We start from the raw sequence: 12812 nt of genomic DNA, 5'->3' as shown, positions 1-12812 counted from the left end.
CATATCGCAAATTAAAAAATTAATTAGTTGTTGCATTCGTACGAGTTCGTAATAAATTAAATGCGCAGAGAATCAATAATAAAATTTATTTTATCCAAATAAACATTTCACAGTTCTCTGGATACTTTTACAAAAATACTCTTGCTGTTCTTCACAGTATCCCAGAGTACTATCAGCAGTTCCACTTCGAACTACTACACAACGCAATGCATAGTGCATGCAAAGGCGAAACTCTTGTAGATATATTCCAGTACTACGAAGTCGCTCTGAACTAAGAACTACTACTCCAAAATTGACGCTCTCTCTATCTTATAGAGTTTTCCCCAGGCCGCCGAGAAGTCGCTTGTACTTCTCGAAATTATTAGGAGGCATATGAACCCCAGATACGGTTACACTTACACAGAGTATCAATTACGCTACTAATTTGCAATACCCATCATACAGGGACCGGACCAAAATGTCGCCAAATGCTCACCAAATTTGACACTTTTTCACGATTTTAACCGAATCTGGAATCCAAAAATAGTCGCCAAAACCATCGCCAGCTTGGTGATATCTCGTCAATTTAGCGAGTCATTTATTCAGTATTAAATAGGCTTACCCCTGTATTGTTACTTTTCTGGCAAAGCATCGCTTCTTGAGATTTTTCATGCAACATTGTACGGGAGGAAAAATACTAAAGTTTCACATTTAATTCACTAAAATTATTTACAGGTGTACAATAACATACACCCTTAGTAACATAACTATACATTAAACATACTACATCCTTAATAACATAACAATACATTAAACATACATCCTTAGTAATATTTTCTTGGTCTGATTATTAATGTGTTTCTTGAGCTTTACTCGTTGAGTGCAACGTTTTGAAGGAAGAACCAGATTTCGAGAGATGAAGGCTTAAATCAACAGCAGCACAAAGTTTGTTATGGTAATCTACTTTAATATGAGTATAAATTGAGAATGCTCTTTTCACAAGTTCAATTTTTGAAACTGGCAACAATTATTTTAATGCCTTGTCATTTATTTCTTCCTCTTCTTCTGTTATTGAGACCTACCTGAAAAGAAGTAATATGCTCCTTTGAAAGACAGCCTTCAAGAAAGAATCACACGAAAACTCCGTAAATTGTTCTTTCTTATAGCAAGATAATTTTCAGCCTGCTTTTAAATAACCTTTATTTCAACACCAGTTATTCAGATTTGAAATCCAGAAATCCACTTCTCTTAGTGAAGCTTAATTTGAATGAGACTTGTCAACAGAAGTCTCATTCAAATTAAGTAAAGAGAACATAATAATTCTGTTAACACGTTCTGTCAACAGAATTATTATGTTCTCTTTGATTACATTGATAAGTCGAATTTTTTCCCTAATATTAAAACAATGAAGTATCTCATGTACTTATATTTGATATCACGGCATTGATTTTGTCAGATATTTTGAAAATTATGGAATTTTTATTCAGTCCTAAAGCGAGTTGATTTATTTTTGAAAACAATTGAATAGACATGCAAGACCATCAAGTTACTGATCACTGCAGAATTTCGATTGTAACTAAAATGAGTATTGAAAAAAGAAAAAGAAAAGAGCCTTGAACATCATCTTAATTCAAGCAATGATTTTAATATTTTCTGTCTGGATAATCTCTTTACAAATGGAGTGCAGTTACTATCTCCTCATTTAATGTTTTTGATAATGTTAGGTTTGCTGTTTTAATGCTATTAATTACTTTTACAGATTCATTTAGTACTTCTCTCAGTGAGCGCAATAAAGGTTTGGAAACTAGGCTTTGGGTACAGATAAGCAGTAACTTAAGTCTACATGATTGTAAGAATTGGAGGCTCCCTTCAGCCCACCTGGACACGAGTGTCCCCATAGCTCAAACGAAGGGGCCGCGTATCTCCACAAACGAGGGCAGCCAATAACCCAGCCACCCCCAAACAACAAACAAAAATACTAAATTAAAAATAAGTAACACAAAATTAACACAAAATTACAGACCAACCAACAAACAAAAAAAACATAAACACAAATTCACAACGTAGAACACCACAGATATCCAAAACCCATATAAATACAAAATTCAATTTTAACAGAAGATTCCTACCAGCGCCCTATTTTCATTCATTCATTTTCTATATTTCATTCATTAGAGTAATAGAATATGACTTAAAAACTTTAAAATTAATGACACTTACATTAAAATCAGTAATGTTAAAAATCTGTCTAATAGGGGCTGTTAAACTACAATAAACCACGAAATGCTTAGCATCACCATCAACATAACAACTATTACATAGTTTATTTTCCTGCAGATTAAATCGGTTGAAATAGAACGGAAACCTACCATGTCCAGTTAAAACCTGATTAACATCAATATTGTTCATACATTTTATTTTATTTGTGGTTTTAATTAGTTCCATAAATCCTTTGTTTTTAGGTGAAGAGAACCACTGTATTTTCCATTTGTTAACATAAAATTTTTTCATTCTCCAAATTGCAATTCTCTTCGAACCTGTTACTTCACTATCCATTTCACTGACATTTGAGACCGTCTGCTTGCCCAGGCTGTCGGCCCTCTCATTACCAATAAAGCCTATATGGGCTTTAACCCAATGTAGCTTAATATTTAAATATGAACTCAAAGTTTCTAAATGACTCTTAATTTCGACAATTAATGGATTGAAATTGTCGGGGCGATACATGATATATGATTTCTTTGATTCGCAATCTAAAACCTGTGAATCTTCCTGCGGTGCCCTATTTTCCCATCGATCCATCACAGTTTCCCGTTAACTTTTTCCGCTGACAATAGTCATGAAAAGTGTACAGAAGAGGGCAGTAAATATATCCTTCCCTGTACAATTTTCTGCAAGAGTACAGCACATTTTCTTTGAAAGTATTTCGTTTATATTATAAGGTACTTTTCCCACATTCTTAGCATCTCTCTCTTCGTAGTGTAGTGATCAGCACGCTAGGCGCATACTTCCAGAGGTCTGTGGTTCGATTCCCGGGGAGGGCGTTGCTCATTTTTCATCACTTCTACTTGAAAATAACCTAATGACTTAACAGTGGCGCCCGAACTAAAAGAGTGGTGGATAATGATTCTCCATGCCCAGGATTTGGCGATTGGGCCCCCTAAAAATCCCAGTCGCCCTTTAAGGGGGGGAGTATATAAGGTATTTCTCCCACCTTCTTAGCATGCCTTCGTAGTGTAGTGGTTAGCACTCTGGGCGCGTATTCCAGAGGTCCGCAGTTCGATTCCCGGCGAAGGCGGTTGCTTATTTTTTCATCTTTTTCACCCATTTTTCCAAATTACCTAATGTATCTACAACTTGATGTGCAGTAACAGAGCGGAGAAACGGTTGACTACAGTGATGCGTAAGGAATCGAAAAATACGAGTGGTGAAATGTGTACGAAAAACTGAAAAATATGAGACCAAAATGTGTACGAAAATACTTTCTTTTACTACAAAGCTTTGTTATTTTTCACCATTTTTATAGCATCTTAGCTACGCCTGACTAAGTATTTACCGTAACGCAGAAGAAAGTGTGCCACAGACAAGGAACCACTACAATATTCTAAGAAAATTTCAATTTGGGTATTAAATGTCCAGATGACGGAAATTTTTTCATATTTAATAATGGACTCGGCATGTTGGAAATGGCATACAGTACAAAATTCAGATTTTTTTAGAAAAGACAAGAAATGTCTAACTTCTCTTCTCTTCTTTAAACTGACAATGCAACTGACAGTATCACCGAAATAAATATTCTGGAGCAGGAGAGTAGGAATATGCAACCATTTCAGATAGTCGTTGCCTGTTCCTCCATATATAAAATCTGTCTTTTATTTCGTGAAGAAGCAGCAAAATATTTTATTCTGCTATTTTAGAGGTGTGCGAGAATGATCATATCTTTCAAACTATAAACGTTACAATCAATCTAAATGCATCATTAGATGGATGAAACAGCCAAATTAGCAAACAGAAAACCTTTCAAAATTTGACAAAGGATATACGCATATTAACGCGTCAAATGTAGTTAAATTTTGGTGAAGGTCAAAGCTCCGTGTGCTTGAAACACCTCGTGTGAGTGGCAAAGTCGTCGGGTAGGCAGTCAGTGTTCGGGTGGTGATTGTTGTATATTGTTTTATTTTGCCAAGTTAGTGGTGCTGCGATTTATAGAAATTTGATGAGTGTAGCATGTTTTGCACCAACAGAATTTACTGTTAAGCAGCGTAAGAGAATATAAGATTCAGAAGCGGGTGATATTTGTATGATTGATGTAATTGTTAACGGACAGTTAGTTATTCTCGTATTCGTATATACACTTATCTACCAATAAGTATTTGGACACCCATGTAGGTACCGGTATCTGCAGTCCTGATATACGTCACGTTCTCCGCCATTAAGTAGCATGTAGGAAACAACATTGGCTTGCAGAGTTATCTGATTTCGAGAAAGGCATAATCGTTGGGGCTCACAGAAATGGCCGTTTCTTAAGGGGCATATCTAGCGAGCTAAATTACCCAAACTTATGACCTATGTGATTCAGAAGTGGAAGGTGAACGGTGAGTGTCGGAATGTGCCCTGAGTCGGCAGACCACCGAAACTGGCAGATAGAGACCGGATGCTGAGCAGAGAAATTTAGAAGAACCGCAACCAATCGATGGCTCACATACTCCAGGAGTTTCAACGGCCATTCTGCGGTGTTGTTCCGATGAATATCATCAGTAAGGAGGCCCATCTGCTTGGGTTTCGTGGTCATACTGCCGCCCATAAATCGTTGATCTATAATTCCAACAGAGCTAGTCGGTTAATGGGGGAAAAGCACATCGACAGTGGATCGTAGATCACAAGGAAACGGGTTCTCTGGAGCGAGGAATGAAGGTACCCATTTGGGTGTCCGCCGAAAACATCGCGGACGAAAACGTCGCGGAGAAAACAACAACTCATGAAGAAAACATCATGGTACAAAACATCGTGAGGGAAAAGAAAGCAAAGAGGAAACATCGCAGTTCTAAAACCTACAAAATATTGTTGTCGAAAATAAAGCGTTCAAAAACTTCGCAGTTTAAAAACATTGTTGTTGAAAATATCGTGGTAAAAAATAAAATACCTACAAATCATCGCATGACGATAACATCGCACATATGCGTTTATCAGCTTTCATCTCAGTACGACGGGAAATAAAGAACTTTCTTCTTTTTTAAGCCCAAACGGGCGTTAGACCCAAAGAGCTGTTAGTCTCAAAACGGCATTTTGTGTCGTTTCACTTTCAGTGTTGATTCAGTTTTCAAATTTTTGCCACTAAATATATCGCTAACGTAGTCCTCCAACCGAACATGAGCACACTGAAGCCAGAATTTTAATTTTTCAGTTTAATTTCATTACCAATTTCAAATTTTGTAAAATTTTAACGAATTTTTGATTAACAAACTCAAAGATTTCAAAGCGAGCAATGGCAACACGGTACAGAAAAAAAAAACATTTTTATCTCCAGCGTGCGAGACTGTGTATCGGAAATTCTGAAGATATGCTTTTTTGCTGCTTTTAAATATTTTGTGATATTGCTGTTGAACTGAATTGTATGTGGTTTTAAGAGCAAAGACCATGATATTGGATAAATAAAGGTAACAGACAAAACGCTAAGAAAAACTTTTTGGGCATAATATAAAATATGAAAGCTTTCAGATTTTGTTTTTCTTTTACTTTTTACTTTAACTAGCAGATTGTAGAAATGTCTTTTTTGTGGGTTTTTTTTTTTTTTTTTTTTTTTTTTTTTTTTTTTGTGTGTGTGTGTGTGTGTGTGCGCGCAAGGTGCATATTCAGCTTCAAGGCAGAAATGATATAAAATGAATACCATATAGTGCGGCAAACACCATTCATCAATCAAAGAACTGCGTACATAATTATTACTTCCGTTTCCCTGGGCGTAGCTCAGACGTCTAGTTTATCTCGGTTGGATTGCTTAATGTGTGATTTTAATCAGACAGAAATTTGAACCTTTAATTTAAAGTGCAGAAACATTAAAAATCAAAGTATCATATCATTATTCAAATTTGATAAGACAGTTCCCGCCCCAATCCACTGCTTATGCTTTTTCTTCATTTTATACGGATATAAATCTATTACTTCAACTGCGTCACTTTGCTATTGACCAGACAGAAAATACGTGACAAATAGATCTGTCATTTCGTGTAATTTTGTTCATAAACTTTTATGACTTCCTGGTACAGAAGTCCACCTCCTTTTCACACGGGATATTACCACTACTACTGAGTTGCAAATAATGAATACAAAAAATTCATAGTCTTTGTAGAGCACAAAAACATAGGTTAATTTTTGGAGAAAGAAAATTACTCTAAAATCTGTTAATGAAATGCTGAGGAATTGTACAATAATAAAATTTTGCAATTATTTTCAAATGTATCATACTTTTTTTATGCTTAACTACGTAAAAATTCTCGAGTAGAAATCGAATAGATTTTTATTGATTTGAAAAAGATTTTGTGCATCTGTATTTTCAAAGTACACATGTTTCAAAAATTCTGTACTTGATTGTTTACAAAGTGGTACAAATTTTACGCGCTTGAAAAATTATTACTCATATAAAACCAAAGCATGTTATAAATTACTTGATAAGAAAAATTGGTCATGTGTGAATGGAGAAGGGCACATACGGTATAACTGACGAATTCTCATGGAAAAGTATAAAGAGTATAGACATATTAGCCCATTCAGAATGTGCACTTCGAATGCAGCTACGTATATTTATCAAAAAGCATACACATTCATATCAAGCGCATTCTAAGTACACATAATAGGGAAACTGTAGCAAACTTCAGTGACGATATTCTAATAATGAGTCAGATGGAATATATACATATCTTTGAAGAGCCCTGTGTGATATATATAAAAATAAATATCATAAGGACTAAAATTTAAGGACCCAGGAGAACAACACAACATATGGTCAACTTTGTGTCCTTCTGTTGATCCAAAGGGGGATGTAGTAAAATACGACGTTGTAACTAAAAAATATATGAATTAGAAAGTAAAGTGGGATTTAAAAAATAAAGGCTTTTAGATGACTATTATAATGAAAATTTTCTTGCATTGTGTTAATGCAATAACCGAATGATAAAGGATAAAAAAATTAATTACTTCCTCGTTACACTACATAGTGCCAAAATATTCAAACACCACATTGCAAGTGAATTTTATTCCCTATTCGTAGCTACTTAATAATAATCATTATTGCTAAGATAAAGCTGCCAGTCCAAACAAAATATTATTACAAGAATTTATTATAACATTAAGATAGTTCTTAAAGTTCTGTAGGGCAGATTCATAATACGAAAGACTCAGAAGACAAGCGACTACTCTGATACATCATTCGAATACTCTTTTTATTAGCACTTGATAAATGAAATCCCAATTTGGAAATACCTAAGTTGGAAAATGACCAGTTATTTTATCGCTCAGAAAGGAGAATTCTTAAGCGAAAAGGAAAAGTTGTTAAGCCTCGTGGCTGAGTTAAAGAAATGGCGATTCCTGGTGGTCTCTCAATTATTTTAAATTTCGTAGAAAAGGTTCGATGCTGTAAACTGCAGTCAGTGGAAGAATAAAAATAGCACTCGTCGTCATTCCCTACAGAATTCTTAATTTTCTCTGCATAGACAAAAACAAAATACGAAAAATTCAAGAACATATCAGCATCGTTACAGCTAACAAAGAAACAAGGGAAAAAAATTCCTGATGTGTTATCTGCCGCACGAAACGACAAAGAAGAAGCTTAAGCTCCTTTGTTCTCTCGGCTCAAGAGAGGAAACAACTGGTTGGAAGAGATTTTTTATATACACACAAGCATCGATAGCGTTTAAATACCGGAGTACATGTGTGAGGCTTGTCCTCACAGTTGATTTACAATTATGCTCAAATAAAATTGTAGCATCATAAGAGTAGATGGGAATATAGTCATCATTCAAGCAATAAATAACACACGTTTGTACTACATGTAAAGACAGTTTTACGAGCACATAAAATTTGTTGTTTTAATATTATGAAAAGTTTTTTTAAAAGGCAAAAGCTTTACTTATTTCACTCTGTGCATGTTTGTGATTGAGATGAAATTAGGACATTTGTGATTTTATGAGTTTACAGCATGTTAAAAAAATAAAAATAAATGAATAAAGGAAAATAATCTGAAAGATTACAGATTTTACATTACGGCCAAAGGGGCGTTTATTTAACGTTTTGTGTGTTGCCTTCATATATTAAATATCATGTTCTCTGCACTTAAGCCATAAAATTCATTTCAACAACAATATCGCAAAATAATTTTAAAATGAGCTTATATTTAGAATTTCCGATACACAGTCTCGCGCGCTGGATATAATTTTTTTTTTTCCTTACAGTGTTGCCATTCTATTTTTGAATTCGTTGAGTTTCTTAATCAAAAATTCTGTAATGTCTGACAAAATATGAAATAGATAATAAAACAAATTTCAAATTCCAAATTAGAGCTTCCAGATGCCCATATTCGCTGGAGGACTATGTCATTCAAAATTTGATGGCTCTATGTACATTTGTTTTATCACAGTGCGAGAAACATATTGTTGCGCGCGTAGGGGTTCGTTATCAATTGAATACACAAGTCCGATGAAAAATGGACAAAACTTATTATTATCACAACAAAAATGCTTAATTTTCCTCATATAATCGTTCAGTATTACAATATCTCACAGTAGTTATCTTTTAACTACTCAAACGTTCAAGAGAACTTAATTCAAAACAGCTACAGAAAGCTAATCGTTACAGTCAACAAGAGCAATTTTCTAAACAAATTCTTAAAACAACAAACTAACTAACAACAACTGAATGCCAATGCCAATGAGGAAAAATTTCGGAGTCCCTATGGTAATCAAACCTTCTGTCTCCACATCAGAAGAGTAATGATGAGCAGGGCTGAGGGAAACCAGAAAAGAGGGGAGGGAGGAGAGGAGGAAAGCCTACATGGCTGGTGAGTTCATGGTACAACATGAGATCTCGTTCCGAGACGGTGAGTGTTGGGAGAAATCACAGCTGAGTAAAAAAGAGGATGAAGAATCATTGGCAGTGGCAAATCTGAGAAGAATAAAGGTGGTAGGATGAAAGAGAAGAGTGAGAAAGAGCAGTTAACGTACTTTTAAAATGAGGCGGAGCTGGTGACAAGAAAAGTTCGAGTTCCAAGATCATCTCCTGTATATTTTTAATCTGAAATAGAAAATATATAATGTTTAGTATGATGACTAATGTTATGATGAATATAAAAATACTAAAAATTTTAAAAAGTGAATAATTACATGTAAAAATAAAGTACGTTTAAATTTTTCATAATTATGTGTGATTATGGCAAAGCCTCGAGGGCTATCTGGCTAAGGGAATGCCGTCCTGGAGGATTTTCTAAGGGAAACTGGCTCGTATATACGTTACACGTGGGGAAAACCACGAAAACGCTCATGCAGCCAGATCGTTCGCGGGATTCGAACCTCCGAACTACCAGTGTTCAGCGACTTTACCGCTCGGCCACTGGTGGGCTCTTATAATTATGAAATAATTAATTAATCAATGGTACTTTTAAATTTAAACGCTTAATACTGTTTCTTCTTTACGCTACGAAAATGAAATATTAAAATTTTTTATGACATTAGAAATATAAATTTAAAAACTATTTTTGAATTAATTCATTCATGAACTGTAATTTTTTTCACGGAAGCTTATTAAAGTGTAATGTCATTAATCATTATATTTTTTAATTATTTTTAAAATATTCGAATTAATGTTAGGAGATTTATAATTATTCTGAGAATGAAGTGAATATAAAAGAATAAGTAAATGAATGTAGCTAAGTAATTTCAAATTATGGTAAATGAATGTTGAAAATCTATCTGTCTATCTTAATTATAGAGTGTGTTACGTTTGTCTGTTAAATTTATCTGTTACGTATAGAGTATGTTGAGGGAGTACTGGTTCAAAACCGCCTGTTTTTTACCTCTGTTATTTGTTCTTTTTACAGAAATAAAGCGCCAAAGGATTAGCAAATGAAGGGGAATTATTTTAAAAATACAAATAATAAAATGTTGTTCAAAATAAATGTTTAAATAATTAAGAAATATAAACTCTGATAATATTTTAGAGTCTTATAAAAATGTTCAGCATAATATTATGTGTTTTGTATTTACATAATCATACTTTTTCAGAGACGGCCTTTTCAAAATATTCCACACAATATCACAAGTATAGAAATTTTATACACGCATTACTTATTTTGAATAATCACAATAAATTTTTAAATTTCATAACTACTTTTCATCATTTTAACTTCTATTTTAACATCATAAACTTTATAATTAATTAGTTATTATATTTGTATTGATTCATTAGTGGTTAAGTTGTGCTCTACCTATAAAGGACCTATATAATAAACGTACATAATAAAAAAGAGGACTTTGCAATGTTGTTGGTGAAGAATGTAGAAAGTTGAATCCGTAATGAAGAGCAAGAATTTTGAGGGTGTAGAAAGCTGAAATGGCGATACATAACTGGCAGCCAAAGCACATTAAATCTTCATTTTATATATATATCAGTAAACATGTTGCGGCTACAAACAACTTGGCATATTTATTTGTGCCTATTTCAAAATGTTTACATACATGTTTATTTCAAAATATTTACATAAATGATAGATTTGCAGTACCATGAGAGCAGCAGACTTCAGTCCAGCTATTCCGAAGAGTGGAAAAACAGTACGTTTTGTTCAGGATGAAATCTTACTTCAGACTGGGTTAGTTTTGGTTCTCAATGCATTTTGATTGGATAATAAATACTCCTGTAAAATTATTATTGGCTGTTTGGGTTTTAGTTCCAATTACATTATCATTTACAGAGTTATGTAAGAATCATGTGAGACGGATTACTCTCGAAATGACGCAATGAAAAGAGAAATTACAATTATTAGAATACAGAAGGGAAACTAATTTACGCTGCCATTTTAAGTTATACTTTATCTTTTATATATTCTTTGTATATTTCTTACACACACACACACACATACACATGCACATATATATATATAAATGATTAAAAATAGAACTAACAAATAAAAAAATTAGGTTCTCTAAGTTTTTAGCCATAATATATAACCGAACCCCCTATACATTCATTTAAACAGTCAAATCTACACCTACATAAAAAACATCGAAATGATTGAAAGGATATATTATATCACTTTATCACGATATCTTGCTTACATTAAATGTAATATCAACTAAAGAATAATAAGATTTTGACAAGTTATCCCAACTCTTAAGAAGAAAGGATTTCACATTAATCATGTCTTAGGTATTTTTCTTCAGGTATTCTAAGTATAATTCCGAAAATATGGTGTTTTAAGCTTTGACATAATTGATTATTTCATACCGTCATGGAATATAAAACATGTTAGAAGACCGAAGTGTTGTGAAGGTCATTCGAAGTAACTCTGCTTGCTTATCTTGTATGACAACTTGTCCAAATTCTACAATCAAACATCTAGACAGGTGATAAGTGAAAAGTTCGACATCCTTCGCGGTTGTGAGTTTTAGTAATAAAGGAAGAACTCTTAAAAAGACCTTCTAATAACCGCTTGTTCTCATCGGCAAAAAAAAAAAAAAAAAAAAAAAAAAAGAGAGTGGAAGGAAGGAAAGCTTCAGTAATTCGTTTTAGGAAAAAAAAAAGATATAATACAACAAACAAATAAATAAATAAGGACTGCTGATGGATTTTTTAATTTCTTATCAAAATTTCTTCTTTCTAATGCAGCAAAAAATAGTATGCATGTAAGAAATTAAAGCTGAAATAAACGCGTGGCATTTTCTGTTGCCATTCAAAAACAGAAGGTCAAGACTGGAAATTCTGTGCTATTCTGTTAAATAAAGGACTTAAATTTATCAGCAGTTTCAATTGCATTAAAGCGCAACACCTAACCTTGCTGACGATTATTGTAGTTCATTGATTATCCTAGTAGTAAATAGGTCCACGAGCGGTAAAGTCGCTGAACACTGGTAGTTCGGTCCGAGGTTCGAATCCCGCGAACGGGCTGGCTGAATGGGTGTTTTCGTGTTTTTCCCCATGAGTAACGTGTATACGAGCCAGTTTCCCTTAGAAAGTCCTCCACGAAGGCATCCCTCCCCTTAGGCAGATAGCCCTAGTGTGCTTTGCCATAATAAAATACACATACGCACCTAGTAATAAATAAGACACATATCTCAGTAGTCTTAAATTGCACGACCTGAAAGCAGTTGATGGGCTAGATTTATTTTATTATTATTATTATTATTGTTATTATTATTATTATTATTTTCAAAAAAGGAAAAAAAAATATTAACAAAATAAAGTTTAAACCTTTTTTACTAAATACTTACCAAGACAAACTGTGGTAATAACACGGTAAGGGAAAACGACACAAATTTATGCTGTTACGTACGTACGGTTTCGCAATAGATTGAATGCACACAGGTCTGATGATAGGTTGATAAAATTTATTTTATCAAAAGAAACATTTCAAAGTTGTAGAATTTTAGACGGAAATACTAGTACAGGTATATTAGTACAGTACTGGTATTTAGTATCAACAGAGTTCAATCAATAGTTATACTTCACTACTAAGATCGTTAAACACAACGCTATGCAAAGTGCATCTATCCCGGACGTATCTTAGCAGGCGAAACTCACGCTAAACTAACAACTCGTAACAGCAACTACTGAGATATCCTTTTATAGGTGTA

The 12812-nt window shown here is 33.7% G+C and overlaps 1 protein-coding gene and 1 long non-coding RNA gene across 2 annotated transcripts in view; one reads left to right on the top strand and one right to left on the bottom strand.

Moving 5' to 3' along the window:
* The window catches only part of LOC118189056 (uncharacterized), a 293031-nt gene that overhangs the window by 96964 nt on the left and 183255 nt on the right, over nucleotides 1-12812 (top strand). The gene's annotated exons all lie outside the window — the stretch shown is intronic.
* Nucleotides 62-12004, bottom strand: LOC146995198 (uncharacterized). The gene is made up of 3 exons (XR_015043712.1): nucleotides 11467-12004; nucleotides 9192-9261; nucleotides 62-1061 (listed from the first exon to the last, which is right to left on the bottom strand). It is a non-coding gene; the product is annotated as an uncharacterized LOC146995198 (long non-coding RNA).

Source organism: Stegodyphus dumicola, chromosome 10, assembly GCF_044657685.1.
Source record: "Stegodyphus dumicola isolate Sdum_Otavi_A_Nest chromosome 10, ASM4465768v1".
In the NCBI taxonomy this organism is placed as follows: domain Eukaryota; kingdom Metazoa; phylum Arthropoda; class Arachnida; order Araneae; family Eresidae; genus Stegodyphus; species Stegodyphus dumicola.
This window is presented reverse-complemented; position numbering and strand designations above follow the sequence as displayed.